The 20,702-nt window shown below is 35.6% G+C and overlaps 1 protein-coding gene and 1 long non-coding RNA gene across 2 annotated transcripts in view; one reads left to right on the top strand and one right to left on the bottom strand.

The window, feature by feature from the left end:
- The window catches only part of LOC136041005 (uncharacterized), a 73,045-nt gene that overhangs the window by 13,008 nt on the left and 39,335 nt on the right, over window positions 1-20,702 (bottom strand). The window contains exon 2 of the long non-coding RNA XR_010620935.1: window positions 529-814. This is a non-coding gene — a long non-coding RNA (uncharacterized LOC136041005). The remainder of the gene's footprint in view (window positions 1-528; window positions 815-20,702) is intronic.
- Window positions 7,926-20,702, top strand: part of LOC136041003 (probable 4-methylmuconolactone transporter) — a 101,364-nt gene continuing 88,587 nt past the window's right edge. Inside the window, exon 1 of the mRNA XM_065725496.1 lies at window positions 7,926-8,021. The gene's annotated coding sequence lies outside the window, so the exon portion shown is untranslated. The remainder of the gene's footprint in view (window positions 8,022-20,702) is intronic.

Here is a 20,702-nt window from a genome sequence, read left to right as displayed (position 1 = left end):
CAGGAGTCGCTCTTAAATAATTTGGACAAAAAAGTCAAACTTTAGCTTAAAGAGCGGTTTGAGGAGGGAGACGTAATGATAACGTTATTTGTTTTACCTTTCCGTTTCGTAATGTACAATTTATTAGTTAAAAATAATCCACCGACTTCTAAATAAATAATCAATTTGATAATTTTTGCAGTAGTTTCATCGATGCAAATACTTCTTATGCAAAATAAAGGTTGCATCTCTGACAAGGCCATATCCAGACGGCGGAGGGGGTTTGAATACCCCCTCCAAATGTTTTTCCAATTTTTAAGAACATAAAACATTGCATATAAATAAATTTTTGATGCCTTTATTTAAAGTTTCTTGTGCACCCCCCTCCCCCCTCTATCCTCCCAAAACAATACTACCCCACGAACAAAAATCCTGGCTACGGTCCTCGTCTCAGATTTTTATAATGTAAAGCATAACGAAAACAGAATTTTTTAACATCTTTATTTAAAGGATTTTAATTTTTTTTAATCTATTAGAATAATAGTGTACCTTCAATTTGGCAGAGGGATTTTTAACTTAGGTCACTGTCAATAGATTTAGGCAGTAGAGTCATACTCAATAAATATTTGTCTACTAGTCTCGGCGCGTGTAAAAAGCTCCTCCCGTTCAATCTCCCCTGAACGGCTCAGTGTATATTTGTCAGTTACTGAATAATTGTGAGAACTTGTACTATTCATAATTGCGAAAGCAGAAAGAAATGTGGTGAGCCGGTGAAGGGGTTCGCTGCTGTCCCATCTCACAGGGATGACTTAGCTGAGTGGTCTATCCAGGATTTCTGAAAGGGAAATTTGGATTAAATTTTTGCAAGTATAGAAATTTCTAATGCTAATTTCTAGTCAACACTGCAACAGCGAAATCGCCGGAATTTCATAAATAGTGGGAGAGAGATCCACAAAGAAGCGGGACTATTTGAAATTTGCCACAAAATGTTATACCACAGAGGGAAAACCTAATAGTTTCAGCACAGATTATCTATTAGGTTTCACAATAATTTGTGTTTTTAGATAGTAATATTGCACAATATAGCGTCAATACTTTTTTATTCTTGGTAAGGAAAAATATTCTCTTGAGTTTTTGTTCTTTTATGCTCTTGTTATGGGCCATGAAAAGCTGGATACCAGGACTTCCCCCTTCAACGATTCATACGATATTTTTTGTGAACAGGCGCAGATTACGAAGTGAAACTTAAGAATCGTGAAATGAACAGAAATTTCTGTCAAGGAAAATAGTTTAAATATTTGATTATCTTCTTTTTTGAACAAAGAGGCAACATTTTTAAAAAGTAGTATTTGATTATCTCCTTAATAAGCTCCAGTCCTGTGGTGGCGCAGTGGGTTTGATCTTAGCTTGGTAATACGGGACCCAGAGATCGAATCATGCTGCAGGAATGCACTGCAGGAATGCACTGCAGGGCTGACGCAGGGACCTTAGTAGTCAAAAGGATACGGCATTAGACTTTACAGTCCGTACCGGCGGTGCTGATCTCCGTTTCTTGTCCCTTCGGCCAGGAAGTGCAATGGGCGGTTGGGGGCCAGCCATCCTGTGCTTTCGCACACCCTTCCTGTTTACCTTTCCAAGATTTCTCCAGGTACCCATTTAGAGCTGGGTCGACTCTGCATACATATGCGCTTTACCAAGAAAAAAAATGCATTTTAAAGTTTTCTCTTTTATAACCTTAATAAATTTAAATCTGCTGAGACTTTCAAGAACTGTTTGCGGTACTTTCTGTTGGTTCTAAGTTTGACTTGATTATTTGTTGCAATCTCTATTCGTTTTGGGTTCCGTTTGATTATCTATATTATTTATGTTCGTTTTACGTTTGAATTACCATTTAAATTTATTTCTGCTCGTCTTAAGCTTCAAGTTACTTTTTACTTTTCTTTGGAAAAACTTCTGTTGTCAATACATTTTTTAGATGAATACTGACAAGGGTCGATGTCATTCACAGCAATCTCAAGTTAAGTGCATTTAATTCGTCATATATTCATGTATGTAAACCTCATTGGCGTCTTTGAAGAGGAGCAAGGGGGCAGGTACCCCTCCTCCCCAAACCTATGGAAAAAACTATATCTTATTACTTACCTTTAAAACTGTTTAGAGGCTCGTTTTAAGTGTCAAATTTACACCTTACTTTGAGAAGATATTTTGTTTTTATTAATCCATGCTCGTTTTTTAACATAAGGAATAGAAGAAAAATAGGGGCTCATTGGGCTTCATAATGTATGTATATATGTAAATGTTTATATCCCGTCATATTGCAAGAAATATCCAAAACTGACGGAGTAATACGGGAAAAAAAACAAAAGAAAAGAAAAAAAACACGCTTCTAAAAACGAAATCAAACTCAGCACTTATAACATGAAAAAACTATCGGAAAACACTTAGCAAAGTGCTATTACTGCCCAGGCGTGTTATATAACGCTCATTTCGCTTTTCAACTGTACGTACTGGACTAGCAACTCCGTGGCGTGTTGACAGAGTTGCATTACTGGTCCATAGAGGCAATATAAGTAGATATTTTGCATATTTGTGAAAATACTTCTTTATGTCACTGACATCTGTCTGCGAGAAAAGAGACCAAAATGGGGCAAGCGACGGTTAAACTTGAACTTCAGCACTAACAACAGGCCATATGCCTTCCTGGTTTTATTCGCAAAAAAATCTTTACGCAAGATCCGTGTCGATCGGGGATTTTTTCCAATTGGGACTCCAAGGTATTTTAGACGTTTTTGGTCTTTTATGACGAGCACACCAAGAGGTACAGCAACGGGATCTTGGCAATGGCGATTAAAAACTAGAATCTCTCTCTTTCTATAATTAAAATGGAGACCAATACTATTATATTCACCTGACAATATACGAAATTTTTCTTCAATCCCTGCTTGCGTTCTACTTACATTCAATACGTCTTCTGCGTAATTTACTAATGAAACGTCTATTCCTTTAAAAATAAATGTCATGAGGGTTTTTTGCTGGGGCTCAATTACACTGTTATTGAACAGGGGCGGGAAGGCCAGAGCTCTTTGTCTAATACCTTTTTAATGAGTATTGGTAGGGTAAGATCTACAACACCAGGTTAACCAGAGACCTTTACTCTAGCATTCAGCCTTCTATACATGTCTCGCATAGCCCTAGCTAACGAAGGATCTGTACCGCGTTTATATGCTATCAGCAGTATCTGTGCATGTATGCCGGAGTCAAATGCTCTAGACACGTCCAGCCCAGCAAAAAACAGTACCTCATCATTTTCAGCGGCATGAAGTAACAAATTTGCAATGAGATGATGAGCATGTTCACGACCTACACCTTTCTTAAAACCAAATTGGTTCTCTGGCGTGTAACACTTACTAGAAATTTCATCAACAACCAATAGCTTAAATACTTTGCATAAAATGGGAGAAACAGTAATTGGCCTAAAGGAGGAAAAACAGTCAGCTGGCTTTCCTTTTTTCAAAATAGGACTAATTAAACCAGCACTGAATAAATTTGGGACAATACCAGTAACAAAAATCATCTGGTAAAGTAGTGATACATGTTCAACTAAAACACAAGAACCGAATTCCAAGTGCTTCGTACAAATTGAATCCGCACCAGATATGTTCCACATTAATATTTTTCCAAATATACTGCCTTTAAAACCTTACCATCAGGTAAAAACATGAGCCTAGCTAAGGACAAAATTGAAAAACGTTCTATGTTTCCTGTTTCGTCTTATTTGCTCAGGTCAATTTTTTCCCCTGATATTTAAGGTGCTTTTATTTCCTAAAATCTGTCAGTTCAAGGTTCGGTTCTCTTGTTTCGAAACTTAAATAAGTGGAAATAAATAGATTCTCTACATCTGCAAATAGGACAGAAATGGAATTATTGAAGAATAAGAAGTTAGATATGCAGTAAATAAAGTTTCTTGAATGAAAAAGAAAATATGAGCTAGTGCTATTTATAATGATATTCGTGTTGTAACTAGATACGTCAAATTGGCTGTAGTTTGGTCATGGAATTTGGCAGAGGGGATTCTACTCCAGGAATAATGTAATTGTTTTGATTTTTATTTCCAGTATTTAATTGAAACTCTGATTCTCTTATTTGTAATTAAAATACTTGATAAGCACTGATAACGTCATATTCCTTACGTTTCGGATTCACATACTAACCCCATAAATGTAGAACTGCCTCATACAAATAATACATACTGACTTCTTGCTATTTTCACTTTTTCAAATATTTCTTTTAACCATCTCCAAAAATTTACATAAATGTGCTAAGAATTATGACTGAAATTAGTCACAATTCACGCAACACCAGTGCTACATCAGCATGCTATTCGAAATGTCTGCTGAGAATAGAATAACGTGAATTTAAACAAAATATGTATATTTTTCTCATATAAATTTTCTCATTTATAAATTTTTTGTGCACGTATAAGTAGTAACAACCCATTTTCTTTTTCTATTGTTATCAGTTTTATCTTGCAGCACTAAAAGACTGAGCTATGCTTGTAAAGGGAATTATTTTCTTCCAATTGCCATCCCTGGCAATTTTTAATTAATTTAAGGTGTCTGTAACAATGGTTCAGAGAATTGATAAGATTTTATGGATGTTCTTTGTCAATCAATGCGAATAAGTTAATAATTGTAACTTTACTTTTCGAATAATTTCAAATTCGAAATACAGTCAGTATTAAATGTGGGGATTATGTCGCAAAATAATTTTATACAACAATCTGTGGTAATACTTTGATATACCCCTTGTCTTTGCTAAAACAGCATTATTTCCCTGCCCAAGATTTTTGTTTCGGCTTTATATGGCCCAGCTGATATCAATGCTATTTGTTGTTATATATTGGCGAACCCACAAAAATAATTAAATAAATCACATATATTAAAAGTTTAGTACAACAAAATTAAATCTTACAGAGTCAAAATCCATTCAGAATTTCAAGAAAATGAACAGTATGATTCCCAGAGCTATCAGAACGGTGCTTAGTTTAATTATAAGCTTGAGCATTCTATGCTGGGGGAAGTGGAGTGACTTCCCCCAGCAGTGGGGGAAGTGGAGTATTTACTGCAGCATGAGTGGTGAATCAGGCTGAAAAAGTAGAGTGTATACGACATTGACCTTCGCCCACCCAAAAGTTTGTATGCACTATGCTATTGCTGTCTGCAGCAGATCATTGCTGACAATTTTAGTAAAAGCTAAGCACAAGCATTAATATTTATCATTGAGTATTGTGTGTTTATTGTGTATAATGTATTGCGTGATATATTCAAATTCACCAAATATCGTGTTTGTTAAATAGTTGCTATTCTTCACTACCGCTTGAATAGCACTCCCTCTTGCCCCACCCCCCCCCCAATATAGATACTGGAGCTACGCCCCAAGTAAACATTACATCATAATGAGAAGGTAACGTAAATATATAATACATCTAGAATTAAGCTATTTAACCCGTCCCCTTCAAAAGAAAACACACCGAAACCCAGATGAAATATACTTAATCGAAGTACATTACAACTTTCTGTCTTTTATTAAGCTACCATTTTTAGCTTACTGAGGAGTGTGCTACTTCTCAAATACACCCTTTAGAGCTGTTTGCAGTCATAATTTCAATTTGGCAAACTCTTGAAAGGTCCACATTACACAAATAGAGCTTTCTTAGGATTAAATAAAAAAAAACAAGTTTTTTCAAACGAAAGTAAGGAGCGACATTAAAAATCAAAACGAACAGAAATTACTCCGTATATGAAAGGGGCTTTTCCTTCTCAACGCCCCGCTCTTTACGCTAAATTTTGACTCTTTCTCTTAACTCTACATTTTAAAACAGTAAAAACCTTTAGCGTAAAGAGCGGGGTGTTGAGAAGGAAAAGCCCCTTTCATATACGGAGTAATTTCTGTTCGTCTTAAGTTTTAATGACGCTACTTACTTTCATTTAAAAAAACTTGTTTTTTTTATTTAATTTCTGAACGTTTTTGAATCAATGCATGTTTTGATTTTAGCTCTCCGCAGAGGAATAATTAAAACGAAATTTGTAGAAATATTTCTTTTGGCTAAATGGCTTTCTCATAATTTTGATCGAATGATTTTGAGAAAAAAAAGAGCGGGGGAGGAAGCCTAGTTGCCCTGTGATTTTCGGTTAATTAAAAAGGCAACTAGAACTTTTAATTTTTTACGAATCTTTTTATAAGTAAAAGATATACGTAACTTGTAAATTAGCTTACGTAAAGAACTTTTGTATTCTCATGTTTTTATTACATATATGAGGGGGTTCGCCCCCTCGTCAGTACCTTGCTCTTTACACTAAAGCTTAAATTTTGTCCCAATTCATTAAGAATGACCCCTGAATCACAAAAGCCGCAGAATAAATAGTTGAAATTACTAAAAATACTTTAGCGTAAAGAGCGAGGTATTAGGAGGAGGTGAGCCCCTCATATGGGTAATAATTTCTGTTCGTTTTAAGTTTTAATGCTGCTGCTTACTTCCAGCTTAAAAAAAACTTTTTCATATTTATTTTTCATTATTCTTTTTTTAAGTAACGCTAGTAAATCCTGCGCTCCCTTCACGGAAATTTTCTTCCCCCATGACAAATTCCTCGATGAAAAAGCTCCCCCAGCATATCCCCCTCTTCTCTACCCCTGTCTCCAACCAAAACATCCTCCGTAAAACGCCTGTACACTTCCCAATAACCATTACTATATGTAAGCACTGGTCAAAGTTTTGAACTTATAACCCCTCCCACGGGGACTTTGGGGGAGTAAGTCGTCCGCAAAGACATAGTTATAAGGTTTTTCAAATACGCTGAATAAAATGACTATCTCAGAATTTTAATCCGTTGACTTTGGGAAAATAATTAGCGTGGGAGGGGGCCTAGGTGCCCTCCAACTTTTTTGGTCAATTAAAAAGGGCACTAGAACTTTTCATTTCCGTTATAATGAGCCCTCTCGCAACATTTTAGGACAAATGGGTCGATACGATCACCCTTGGGAAAAAAAACAAACAAACAAATAAACACGCATCCGTTATCTGCCTTCTGGCAAAGTATATAAAATTCCACATTTTTGTAGATAGGAGCTTGAAACTTCTACGACAGGGTTCTCTGATACGCTGAATCTGATGATGTGATTTTCGCTAAGATAATATGACTTTTGGGGGGTTTTCGCCCCTATTTTCTAAAATAGCGCAAGTTTTCTCCGGCTCATAACTTTTGATGGGTAAGACTAAAATTGATGAAACTTATATATTTACAATCAGCTTAAAAATGCGATTCTTTTGGCGTTGCTCTTGGTACCAAAATTCCATTTTTTAGAGTTTTGGTTACTATTGAGCCGGGTCGCTCCTTACTACAGTTCATTACCACGAACTATTTGATAGGGACAGTGTGACATTTGACATAGCAAAGACCCAAACCATTTCACAGCACCGGAACAGCTGAGCTGTTCCGGTTTTTATATATATTTTTATATTTTTGTTCCGGTTTTTATATTACATTTTTATATTAGATATTTTTTAGTTTTGCTGATTTCATTTTTGGGACTATTTTTATTTGACCTTACAAACTTATTGTTTAAGAACAATAAGCAAACCAAATAATGTATGTTAACACGAAAGTTTTACTTGGCTCCCTAAGGGGAAAGTTGACATTACACTTGTAATGTCAGCTTTTAGTAAATGAGGAATCCGTGTAAAAAGCACATCAAGTGGTATTTTCATTTTTTAGATAGCAAATTATTTGATAAAACTGAAAATTTATTGGGATTGCTGTAACCAATTCCCATTTCTATCAGCGCAGTATTACAAAATTAAGTGTATATTACCCTAATTTTTGTATATTTTTCTTTAACTTGTCATTTATATAAATCTATTTAGTTTTTATCCATGATTCCCCTCAAGAAACGAATATAAATTTTTAGTCAAACTAAAATAGGCAACACTGTATAATGATTAATTAAAATTCAAATATATCGCACGAGGCTTAGTTACACTTGAGGTAAGTTTATCCTTTATTTTCGTGTAAAAATAAGATATTATGTATTAAATATGTTCAACTGAGCGATTTTTTCACATTAAACGTCTGTTTGAGCTGAGGCTTAGGATGTTTTCCAGAGACAGACACTGTATCAACTAGAGTCTATTGCTATTTTACTTTAGTTAACATTCATCATTTAAAGCCAGTAATCTTAGGTAAAGCTTTAGTTTCATCACAAGCTGCCCAAACTGGAAACTGCTGTAGAGCAGAGTTTCCATACTATAGCACTTACAAATGCTAATTCTAGAACCACATCCATTTTTTAGCTTTCTAAAATCCCCCTCCAACAAACTATAAATGCATAAAGTGGGCAGGGTTTTGAAGCCACAAGAAATGTTCAGGCTGTACAATATGAATGAAATTATATTTTAAATACTAATTCCAGTTATCACTGGTAATTTCTATATAGCCTGGTAGGAAGTCAAAAGATAAGTAAAAAAAATCATGTATCCATTAATGTTAACATCTAAGATTGTTTGCTTTCACTTTTGAGTTTAAACTAGCCAGCTGTAGGTTATCTGAACAAAACAAAGCATCCAATTTTGCTTACAGATGACATTACTGTAGAGTAATGTGTATTAGTCAACAAGCCCTATGGGCAGCAGGGTGAGGTCTGTAATCTGATCAACTAACAATTCAACGTATTAGAATACAGACCTTGCCCCACTGTCCTCAGGGCTCATGGACTAATACACTTCATTCTACAGTAATATTATTTATAAGCAAAATTGGACATTTGTTTTGTTCAGATACAGATGATTATTTTAAACTTAAACATTAATGGATGTATGAGTTTTCACTTATCTTTTGACTTCCTACTAGGCCTATATAGAAATTACCAGTGATAACTAGAATTAATGTTTGAAATATAATTTGTACAACCCCAACTATTTCCTCAGCTTCAAAAACCTGCCCACTTTACACATTTTTAGTTTGCCCTGTGGAGGAGGAGAGTCAACCAGAAATGGACATGCTTTTAGAATTAACATTGCTGCTGTGCTGCTTTGCAGCATAGTTTCCAGTTTAGACAGCTTGTGATAAAACTAAAGCTTTACCAAATTAACAAATAATTTAGCATAATGAAAGTAAATATACCACTTGTTGACTTTTCTGTGGTTTTTCATAATTCAATGGGCCAGTTGCTTCTGAGGTGAATTAAAATTTGCCCCAATGTCAGGGGGCATAAAATTAAAAATGACAGTTTTTTTCACTAGATAGTTTTATTGTTTAGACATATTTTTAAAATTTTGGCAACTATGAACTGTTTTACCTTTTGGGGCCCTTCTAAGGGCTCAAAATGGACTTTATCTAAGAAAAGAATATTGAACAATAACAGAGCATAAGAAAAACATTAAATAATGTATTCAATTTTGTCCTAGCTAAATTATGTTGTAACTACAAGTTTTTTTTACAGTAACTAACCCCATTTTATTCCAATTATTTTGTTTTAGTTATTCAGGATATATTTAGCCTAGAGCAAAATTTGTTTCAAGATAATGTCATTCATCTGAGGTGGCCATGAAAAAAGGTTTTGGGATATTGAGCTCAGGGATAACAAGGGACTACTTCAAATTATACTGTTCAATGGTGTAACTCCCATAATATTGTACAAAATTTCCTAATGAAGTATGGTCCAGCCATCAGATTGCAGTATATACTACATCCACAAATCAGGTTGTACCTGAATTTGGTGGGAAGAGGTTGTAAGGAAAGATTTAAGGGAAATTTGCAAAGAGGCAAGCTTTAAATAAAAATTTCCTTCAAATGAACCCTTAAAAAGCTCTATATAATGCCTCAGTGCCTCATTAGCAGTTGAGAAAAGACAAAGAAAAAAAAGGACACATTAGTGTTACCATGTAAAATGGTGATTTTCCTTGTTGTTCAAGGTTGTGAGTTTTCTTTTTATGGTTTGACCATGGTGTCTCCATTGTTTCAGTTCACCCCCTTGCTTTTAGGGGTTTAAGGCAGTTTTCCTAAATTTCATGAGTTTATTTCCAAAATAACGTTTTATTATTAAAACTGTTTGAGGTAGTGGTTACATTTCCTGAATCAGCTAGAAATTAAATTTTTCTGTCACCTGCCTGTTTTTGACAAAATTTTTATCCTTGGTTAATATGAGCCCAGGGCTGCCACAGGTTAAAGTTGTGAAAAACTGGGACTTGGGGACCTCTCTAGGGACTATTTTTGAATACAAAATGGACCCCAAAACTCAGTTTTCAGAAAGCTTTTGAAAGAAAAAGCAGAGCTCAGAAAGGGAGAAACCCTACTCAATGCTGGAAGACCCTGTGAAATGATCACTGCATTTTTTATGACTTCAGACAAGTTAGGCTCCCTGGATCACATTGTTCCACTTGTTGTTGATCCTTCCAAGCTCTGATGGAATCAAAATAACTAGACTAGCTTAAACTTGTCAACTAACATGTCTTTTTATGTTGCAATGGGTAATTTCCTGGCAACATAAATAAACTGGCTTTGAAACTTCATTGGAATGCAGAAAAGTTAACTCTTTCAACAACTGCTTTCTGCTGACTTCATCCAGAGTCATCTACTGAAAATAGGGTCCAAGAGCTTTGGTTTGAAAATAAGCAAACTTAGTTAACTGAAAGGAACAGTTTTTGACAACTGTATCTTGGAACATTTTTCCATATACATCTGCTATTCTATCTGCAGATTTCTCAGAATATCAGACTCAATTGTCTTCAGAGCCCATGTAATTTCTGCAACCCCTGCACTACATAAGCACCTAGGTGCATGGGTAGTTTTGCCAGTTAGCCACTTTCCATGGAAAAGGCTGCTGAGAGATGAAGCTGATTTGGCATTAGCTTTATGGTAACATTCTTCTTATGTTCTGCAGTTCTTGCATTCTACAGTATAGCATAGAAGCCCTTATGGCAGACAATTGATGTATTGCAGATAGAGCAGTCAAAAAAGAACAGATTTCCAAAAATGACTCTACACCACTCTTTCATTTGGTGTCCAGTCAATCTTTCTCTTTGAACAAAGTCTCCCAGAATTTGTACTTTCTCACTTTAATTCAAACCCTGTGCTTTAAAAAAAGAAAAGATGTTTTGTACAATTTTTTTTACCTAAACTTACTCACAGAGTAAAATTTACATTTGGCATTAAATAGTACAGCTAAAATCCAAATCAGGAATTTCCTCACAATTGAAAATCTCTGAAAAACAAAATACAGGAACCTTCTTTGTATCCAATTATCAGTTTCAATTATTTCATGTTCATACAAGCATTCAGAAAGAATAGATGACATTGTATAGCATCTTCTGTCTTAAGGTAAATCAAATTTCTTCATTTTGGTTTGTTGGATACACATGTATACAGCACTTCCTCCAAGGAGAATAAAATTTGAAAGTCACCACAATCCTAACTTCACTTTTGAATACCCATAAGAGGCTATCACACTGTGTGTACATGCCTTAGCTGTGTCTGGCATGTTAAGTGTGAGGGATGGATAACCTTAATATGAAAACCAGTCATAGACCCTATTGCAAAACCAAATCCCCCCCCCCCTCAAATGGTTTTGTCCATCAGAAAAGACCATCAGATATGTCATTGAAAATGCTTCAATGACAGAGAAGTATTAACATTACTATAAATGTTAAAACTCATTAATTATCATTTTCATGTTCTATAATCTTTTTAGTCTTAATGGCATTGAGGGATACAAAAAAAGATGGGATAACTCCCGAAAATGTGCCAAACACTAAAAGGGAGCCAGTTGATCCTTCCTGGTTGTATCCAAACCAAAACCTGGAGTCTTGACAGCAAGACATGTCTGCCAAACATAGTCTTGGCAGAGAAAAAGGATTGCAGCGCATTTTTTAGTTTTGACCAACATACTTCAAACATAAACCATTGAATGTTATCAATCCTATAAAGACCAATGATAGAGGCATTACCTTTCTCAAAATCTGTACTGAAGCTAAACTTAAAGTTCCAAGTTCCAAAATTTTGTCTACAGGGTATAGAACTAACAGCATATCTCAGTAATGGTCAGAACCCTAGAAAAATTTTATACCTTATTTGTATTTACATCACGTTCCTCCTTTCCATGGCTGATTAATGCTATGTTGACAAAGGGAATGCAGAGGCTAAACTGCCCATAGGCAGTTAGATCATGCATCCAAAGCAAACTACTGTGTTGCTTAAAGTTTGTTATTAGATAGGTTTAACATGAGATGCTTTGCTTTAAATTGAATATGTTGGGTGATAATTTGATTAAACAATATTTTGATGTTTTCACATGCTATATTTGTTATCCCTGATATTTTCAAGCATTTTTTTGCTAAAATTAATTAACTCTTTGCTTTCCCCTAGTTTAATAACAGAAATTGTAATTAAAGAGTATCTTTCACATTTTTTTTTCCAAACATTGAATAATGTAAAAACAAGCTTTGATGACATAAATGCTTACCATATAAATCTTGATTTGAAATTACATGGGCTCAGCCTCAGGATAAAGAAAAATAAATTGCTAGCTATTTTTGGCTATTCAAAATGAGTGGCATTTCAGCGTTTTCTCCTGAGAATTCTTTGGGCCTTTTCATGATTAAACCAAAAAAGCAATTTTTTCAACTGAAAATAAGGATTAAAAACTAAACAAACAGAAATTATTACAATTGGGGGAGCACATCCCCTCCACAATATCTTGCTTGTCATGCTAACGTTATTTAGAATGTTCAGAAAGCTATCTTATTTTAATGTAACTAACCTTGTGCTTCACTCTTTGTTTGTAAAGCATTGGGATAGAAAGTCATGCTTTAGCTTAAAGAGTAAAGTATTTAAGAGGTGACATCCCCCACACCCCACCATTGAAAATTCCCTAAGAAAATTCACCTCTCAAAAATTGTCTGTTTATTTCCCGATAACAAATACTATATGTAAGCAATAGGCAATAGACCGTTTTTTAATTAAATGAAAAAAACAAGTTTTTCAGCTGAAAGTAAGGAACAACACTAAACTTAAGACAAACAGAAATTATTTGGTATATGAAAGGTGCTGTTTTCTCCTTAATGCCTTACTCTTTGCACTAATGTTTGACTGTTTGTCAGAACTCAACTTTATAAAACAATAAAGACTTTCACATAAAGAGTGAGGCAAATGAGGAGGGGACAACCCCTTTTCATGTATGAATAATTTCTGTCTGTTTTAAGTTTTAGTGCTGCTCATTACTTTCAATTAAAAAAAAACCTGTTTTTCTATTTAATTTCTGAATGTTTTTCAACTAATGCAGGCTTGAACTTGGCTCACCATGTATGAAAAAAATTGCAAATTAATTTTTGAAGATTTATTCCTTATATGAAGGGTTAGCTCCTCCTTCCACTCTTTACGCTAAAGCTGTTAACACTTTTAAAAAAAGCTTCCTATTCCTATTAAAAAGCCCCCATGTTTTTGTAAACACTCTTAACAAAAATTGGGACAAACAGTCAAAGTTTAGTATAAAGAGAAAGTTAAGGAGGGTAACACCCTTCATTATATGGAGAGGACAACTCTCCCCCTCACAGAAATTTCCTTCTGTGAAATTTCATCCAACATAAAGTAAACCTTCCCCCAGTCAAATTTCCTCCAGACAGTTTCATCCTTGCTGAAAATCCCCCCTCCCTGTAAAACTGTTTGAAATTCAAGACAATTCAGTCTAAAAAGCTCTCCTTAGCATTCTTTCATTTGAATAAGACTTAAATCTCTAATCGGTTTCTCAATCACTCTAGGGATACCATATTCCGTGAAAATTATTTCTCAGAAATCAAAACAGGTGGAAAATAGCTCCTGGATAATCCGCCAGAACATCTCCACATGAAAATTTAGTAGAAACCATAATATTTCCGGGCTGGTACTGATCTTTTCAATAATTTAGTATTTGTTATTAAGATATTTATAATATCCAATGCTACTACTACTACTACTACTAACAACTCACCACAGCACCAAACTACCTGAGGCAAACAAAGCTACGGACGCTCCTCCCCCATCCCAATCTATTTAAAGCTTCCCTCTATACACCCTCCCAGGAAGCTCCCATTTCATTCAAATCTTTATTTATGACATCCTCCCATCCCAGCCGCGGACGATCTGCTTTCCATTTAGCCCTAGACAGTTGACTGAAAAGGACAGTCTTTGGCAATCTGTCATCCTTCATCTGTAGAACGTGCCCTAGCCATCTCAACCTTTCTCTCATTATTGCCCTAGAAAGCAGGATTGAACCCCAATTTTCGTACAGTCTGCTGTTTGAAATACAATTAGTCAGCTGGATACCAAGAACAATCTGTAGGCAATCTCTAGAAAATATCTAGTAAATCTTCATCTGCGTTTTGGAGTGCCCGTGCTTCTGAGCCCTATATAATTATTGCCATCTCTGTAGCCTTTAATATTCCTATCTAAGGTATCATAAACTTTTTCATTTTCTTCTCTATCTTGGTTTAGCACATTCTCAAAATTTTCTGCCCATCTCTCTCTAACTCATTCCTTATCACTAATTGTGGTCTGCTCTTATCTTTAACTGGGACAGGTCCAGATTTACTACTCTCTCTCAATTTATTAACATGCCAGCACGATATTTTTCTAATATGCTGTATAGCTGCATCTTCTAGATCCTTGGCAATTTTGGCAATTTTATCCATGACTTCCACGTCACATCTCCTTAGTTCATATTTTAATGCTTTCTCCACTTTCTTTACATTCTTTTTGTTTCCCTCTATTTCAAAAATCGGCCAAATGTTCTCAGGCTCGTAATTTTTGATGGATAACACTAAACTTGATGAATATTGTATATTTGGGATCAGTATAATAAGATGATTCTTTTGATCTATTGATATCAAAAATCTATTTTTAGAGTTAAGGTTACTATTTAGCTGAGTTGCTCCTTACTTACAGTTTGCGACCACAAACTGTTTGATAATAGAAATACACATGCCAAGCAAGCTGCTTCCTAAAAAATATCAAGCTTATACCTCCATAATTACTAAATTTACCCATATCTTTTCTGAAAAAGGGGTTTAAACAAAGTCTTCTTGAAATTTTAAGTCCTTGTTCTAGCCAGGGCTAAGGTAAATTAGTAAGGTAAAGGTAAATGTAGCAACTTAAAATGTTGCTACAGAAAGTTTCTAGATGGTAAGTCCAATTGTGTTAAGCTTTTAGATGACAGAGTTTTCTCTAACTTGGAAAGAAGTTGACTTATACTACAAAACCTTTGCTGATGTATCCAGAGTTTTGGTTATGCCTGACTTTATTTAAGGTCAGTTTCATTTGGAGAGGGAAGGGTCAGAGTTCACAACCTCAGCATGCTTTAGGCTCCATACCAGGGCTTGATCCAGGGAGGTCTATCCTGTTTGACACCCCACCCTTCAAAATTTGTGTTTGATTTATGTGAAAATCATAAAAAATAAATGTAAACGAATCTTTATTGCATCTTGTAAAGTTTTTTTTGGTAACTCCTTTACCCCCTAATAAAAATGGTTCTATTGTGGCTGACCCCCCCCCCCCCATTCAACTAATTCAACTTGTAAGCTAATCCCTGTACAACTGAACACTGTACAACTTAACCCTTGTGCAACTCCACCCCAGTTTAACTGAACCCTCGTGCAACTGAACCCCCACTCAACCAAACCCAATGAGACTCAACCCTGATTTAGACAAAATCATGGCTGATCAAACAGTTCGTGGTAACGAACTGTAGTAAGGAGCGACCCATCTCAATAGTATCCAAAACCCTAAAAAATGGAATTTTGATACCAATAGCTACATCAAAAGAATTCCTCTGCAGAGAGCCAAAATCAAAACATGCATTGATTCAAAAACGTTCAGAAATTAAATAAAAAAAAAAATAACTGAAAGTAAGGAGCGACATTAAAATTTAAAACGAACAGAAATTACTTCGTATATGAAAGGGGCTGCTTCCTCATCAACGTCCTGCTCTTTACGCTAAAGTTTTTTACTGTTTTAAAAAGCAGAGTTGAGAGAAAGAGTCAAACTTTAGCGTAAAGAGCGTGGCGTTGATGAGGAAGCATCCCTGGATGGAGGCTCAGTCAAATAGGTGTTTAGTTACACATAGGTTTTGTTGCATGGAATTAAGTTGCACAAGACTCAGTTACATGCACTGGTTTATGCTTTTTTATATGGTCTCTCTGGGGAAAGAGGTCCCTAATTTTCTATCATCAGAAAATACAGCAAAAGAGGATATTGGATCTCAACCATGCTCTGCGAGAGTAAACAGTCAGTGTCCTAGTCATACTTTTTGGACATCTGACCCAATTCAATCTTTCTGGTAGAGAGAAAGAGTTTTCTTCTGCACACCATTTACTGCATGAGGATATGGTATCTTATAGTAACTTAATGTGGATTAAGATTCGATCTACCAGTTATACTTCTTGGGGGCTCAGAACTCAATTTAACATTTGTGTGTAAGGAATTCTTAAATTTTTACCTTATCTTACCTCTTACTTTAGGAATCCTAAATGTTACCTAGTCTAGCAGACTAGGTCTTCTGATTCCAATCCAACTGAGCCGAGAAGTAACAGCATGGGTCCTAGTTTTCTTTTGGGATCTAGACTTGGTGTGACCTTTGTGGAAAGGTCCACTGATTTCTCAGAATATCAGACTCAATTGTCTTCAGAGCCCATGTAATTTCTGCAACCCCTGCACTACATAAGCACCTAGGTGCATGGGTAGTTTTGCCAGTTAGCCACTTTCCATGGAAAGTGGCTAACTGAAGTGGCTAACAGCCTGAGAGAGTGGGTCTCTCAGGCTGCTGAGAGATGAAGCTGATTTGGCATTAGCTTTATGGTAACATTCTTCTTATGTTCTGCAGTTCTTGCATTCTACAGTATAGCATAGAAGCCCTTATGGCAGACAATTGATGTATTGCAGATAGAGCAGTCAAAAAAGAACAGATTTCCAAAAATGACTCTACACCACTCTTTCATTTGGTGTCCAGTCAATCTTTCTCTTTGAACAAAGTCTCCCAGAATTTGTACTTTCTCACTTTAATTCAAACTGAAACTTCAAACCCTGTGCTTTAAAAAAAGAAAAGATGTTTTGTACAATTTTTTTACCTAAACTTAATCACAGAGTAAAATTTACATTTGGCATTAAATAGTACAGCTAAAATACAAATCAGGAACTTCCTCACAATTGAAAATCACTGAAAAACAAAATACAGGAACCATCTTTGTATCCAATTATCAGTTTCAATTATTTCATGTTCATACAAGCATTCAGAAAGAATAGATGACATTGTATAGCATCTTCTGTCTTAAGGTAAATCAAATTTCTTCATTTTAGTTTGTTGGATACACATGTATACAGCACTTCCTCCAAGGAGAATAAAATTTGAAAGTCACCACAATCCTGACTTCACTTTTGAATACCCATAAGAGGCTATCACACTGTGTGCACATGCCTTAGCTGTGCCTGGCATGTTATGTGTGAGGGATGGATAACCTTAATATGAAAACCAGTCATAGACCCTATTGCAAAACCAAATCCCCCCCCTCAAATGGTTTTGTCCATCAGAAAAGACCATCAGATATGTCATTGAAAATGCTTCAATGACAGAGAAGCATTAACATTACTATAAATGTTAAAACTCATTAATTATCATTTTCATGTTCTATAACCTTTTTAGTCTTAATGGCATTGAGGGATACAAAAAGAGATGGGATAACTCCCGAAAATGTGCCAAACACTAAAAGGGAGCCAGTTGATCCTTCCTGGTTGTATCCAAACCAAAACCTGGAGTCTTGACAGCAAGACATGTCTGCCAAACATAGTCTTGGCAGAGAAAAAGGATTGCAGTACATTTTTGTGTTTTGACCAATATACTTCAAACATAAACCATTGAATATTATCAATCATATAAAGACCAATGATAGAGGCATTACCTTTCTCAAAATCTGTACTGAAGCTAAACTTAAAGTTCCAAGTTCCAAAATTTTGTCTACAGGGTATAGAACTAACAGCATATCTCAGTAATGGCCAGAACCCTAGAAAAATTTTATACCTTACTTGTATTTACATCATGTTCTTCCTTTCCATGGCTGATTAATGCTATGTTGACAAAGGGAATGCAGAGGCTAAACTGCCCATAGGCAGTTAGATCATGCATCCAAAGCAAACTACTGTGTTGCTTAAAGTTTGTTATTAGATAGGTTTAACATGAGATGCTTTGCTTTAAATTGAATATGTTGGGTGATAATTTGATTAAACAATATTTTGATGTTTTCACATGCTATATTTGTTATCCCTGATATCTTCAAGCATTTTTTTGCTCAAATTAATTAACTCTTTGCTTTCCCCTAGTTTAATAACAGAAATTGTAATTAAAGAGTATCTTTCACATTTTTTATTTCCAAACATTGAATAATGTAAAACAAGCTTTGATGACATAAATGCTTACCATATAAATCTTGATTTGAAATTACATGGGCTCAGCCTCGGGATAAAGAAAAATAAATTGCTAGCTATTTTTGGCTATTCAAAATGAGTGGTATTTCAGCGTTTTCTCCTGAGAATTCTTTGGGCCTTTTCATGATTAAACCAAAAAAGCAATTTTTTCAACTGAAAATAAGGATTAAAAACTAAACAAACAGAAATTATTACAGTTGGGGGAGCACATCCCCTCCACAATATCTTGCTTGTCATGCTAACATTATTTAGAATGTTCAAAAAGCTATCTTATTTTAATGTAACTAACCTTGTGCTTCACTCTTTGTTTGTAAAGCATTGGGATAGAAAGTCATGCTTTAGCTTAAAGAGCAAAGTATTTAAGAGGTGACATCCCCCACACCCCACCATTGAAAATTCCCTAGAGAAAATTCACCTCTCGAAAATTGTCTGTTTATTTCCCGATAACATATACTATATGTAAGCAATAGGCAATAGACCGTTTTTTAATTAAATGAAAAAAACAAGTTTTTCAACTGAAAGTAAGGAACAACACTAAACTTAAAACAAACAGAAATTATTCGGTATATGAAAGGTGCTGTTTTCTCCTTAATGCCTTACTCTTTGCACTAATGTTTGACTGTTTGTCAGAACTCAACTTTATAAAACAATAACAAGAGCTAAGAGCTCATATGTCACTTGTGACGAGGCGAGAAGAGCTAAGAGCCAAGAGATCATATGGTATGAGCTCTAACAAAATTCTATGAATCAATAGATTGATTTAAAAAGGAAAATAAGAGGCTTAATGCCGGTCAAGATTTAAAATAAGAGCTCTGAGTCACAAAGTCCTTCTAAATATCAAAATCCATTAAGATCTGATCACTCACTCGTAAGTTATAAATACCTAATTTTTTCTAATTTTTCTTCTCCCTTTTGCCCCCCAGATTGTCGAATCTGGGAAAACGACTTTATCAAGTCAAATTGTGCAGCTCCCTGACACGCCTACCAATTTTCATCGCCCTAGCACGTCCAGAAGCACCAAACTCGCCAAATCACTGAACCCCTCCCCCCAACTCCCCCAAAGAGAGCGAATCCAGTATGATTCTGTCAATCACGTATCAAGGACATTTGTTTATTCTATCCAACAAGCTTCATCCCAATTCCTACACTCCAAGTGTTTTTCCAAGATTTCCCCCTCCAAATCCCCACAATGTCAAAAGATCTGGTCGGGATTTGAAATAAGAGCTCTGAGACATGAATTCCTTCTAAAAATCAAATTTCATTACGATCCGATCATCTATTCGTAAGATATAAATACTCCAATTTTCATGTTTTCCAAGAATTCCGGTTCCCCCCTCCAACTCCCCCGAATGTCACAGGATCTGGTTGGAATTTGAAATTAGAACTTTAAAGCCCAAGATCCTCCTAAATATCAAATTTCATTAAGATCTGGTCACCCTTTCGTAAGTTACAAATACCTCAATTTTCAAAATTACCCCCCCCCCCCTAATTCCACCAAAGAGAGCAGAACCGGTCCAGTTATGTCAGTAACGTATCTTAGACAGGTTTCTATTCTTTCCATCCAGTTTCATCCTGATCTCACCGCTTTAAGTATTTTCTAAGATTTCCGGTCCCCCCAACTGTCCCCCCACCCAATTACGCTTGATCCGGTTGAGATTTAAAATAAGATATCGGAGTTACGAGGTCCTTCTAAATATGAAGTTTCATGAAGATCTGATCACTCCTTCGTAAGTTAAAAATACGTCATTTTTCTTATTTTTTCAGAATCACCCCCCCCCCCGCAATTGAGCGGATCCGTTCCAATTATGTAAATCATGTATGCAAGACTTCTGCTTATTTTTCCAACCAAGTTTCATCCCAATCCCTCCAATCTAAGCGTTTCCCATCATTTTAGGTCTCCCCACCCCAAACTTCCCCCAATGTCACCGGATCTGGTCAGGATTTAAAATAAGAGCTTTGAGACACGATATCCTTGTAAAAATCAAATTTCATGGAGATCCAATCACCCGTTCGTAAGTTAAAAATACCTCATTTTTTCCAATTTTTCAGAATTAACCCCCCCCCCCAACTACCCCAAAGAGAGCGGATCCGTTCTGGTTATGTCAATCATGTATCTAGGACTCGTGTTTTTTTCCACCAAGTTTCATCCCGATCCCTCCACTCTAAGTGTTTTCCAATTTTTAGGTTTCTCCCTCCCAACTCCCCCCCTAATGTCACCAGATCCGG

The sequence above is a fragment of the Artemia franciscana genome, chromosome 21, assembly GCF_032884065.1.
Source record: "Artemia franciscana chromosome 21, ASM3288406v1, whole genome shotgun sequence".
Classification (NCBI taxonomy): Eukaryota; Metazoa; Arthropoda; class Branchiopoda; order Anostraca; family Artemiidae; genus Artemia; species Artemia franciscana.
Note: the sequence above shows the minus strand (reverse complement) of the source record. Positions and strands in the feature narration are given on the sequence as shown.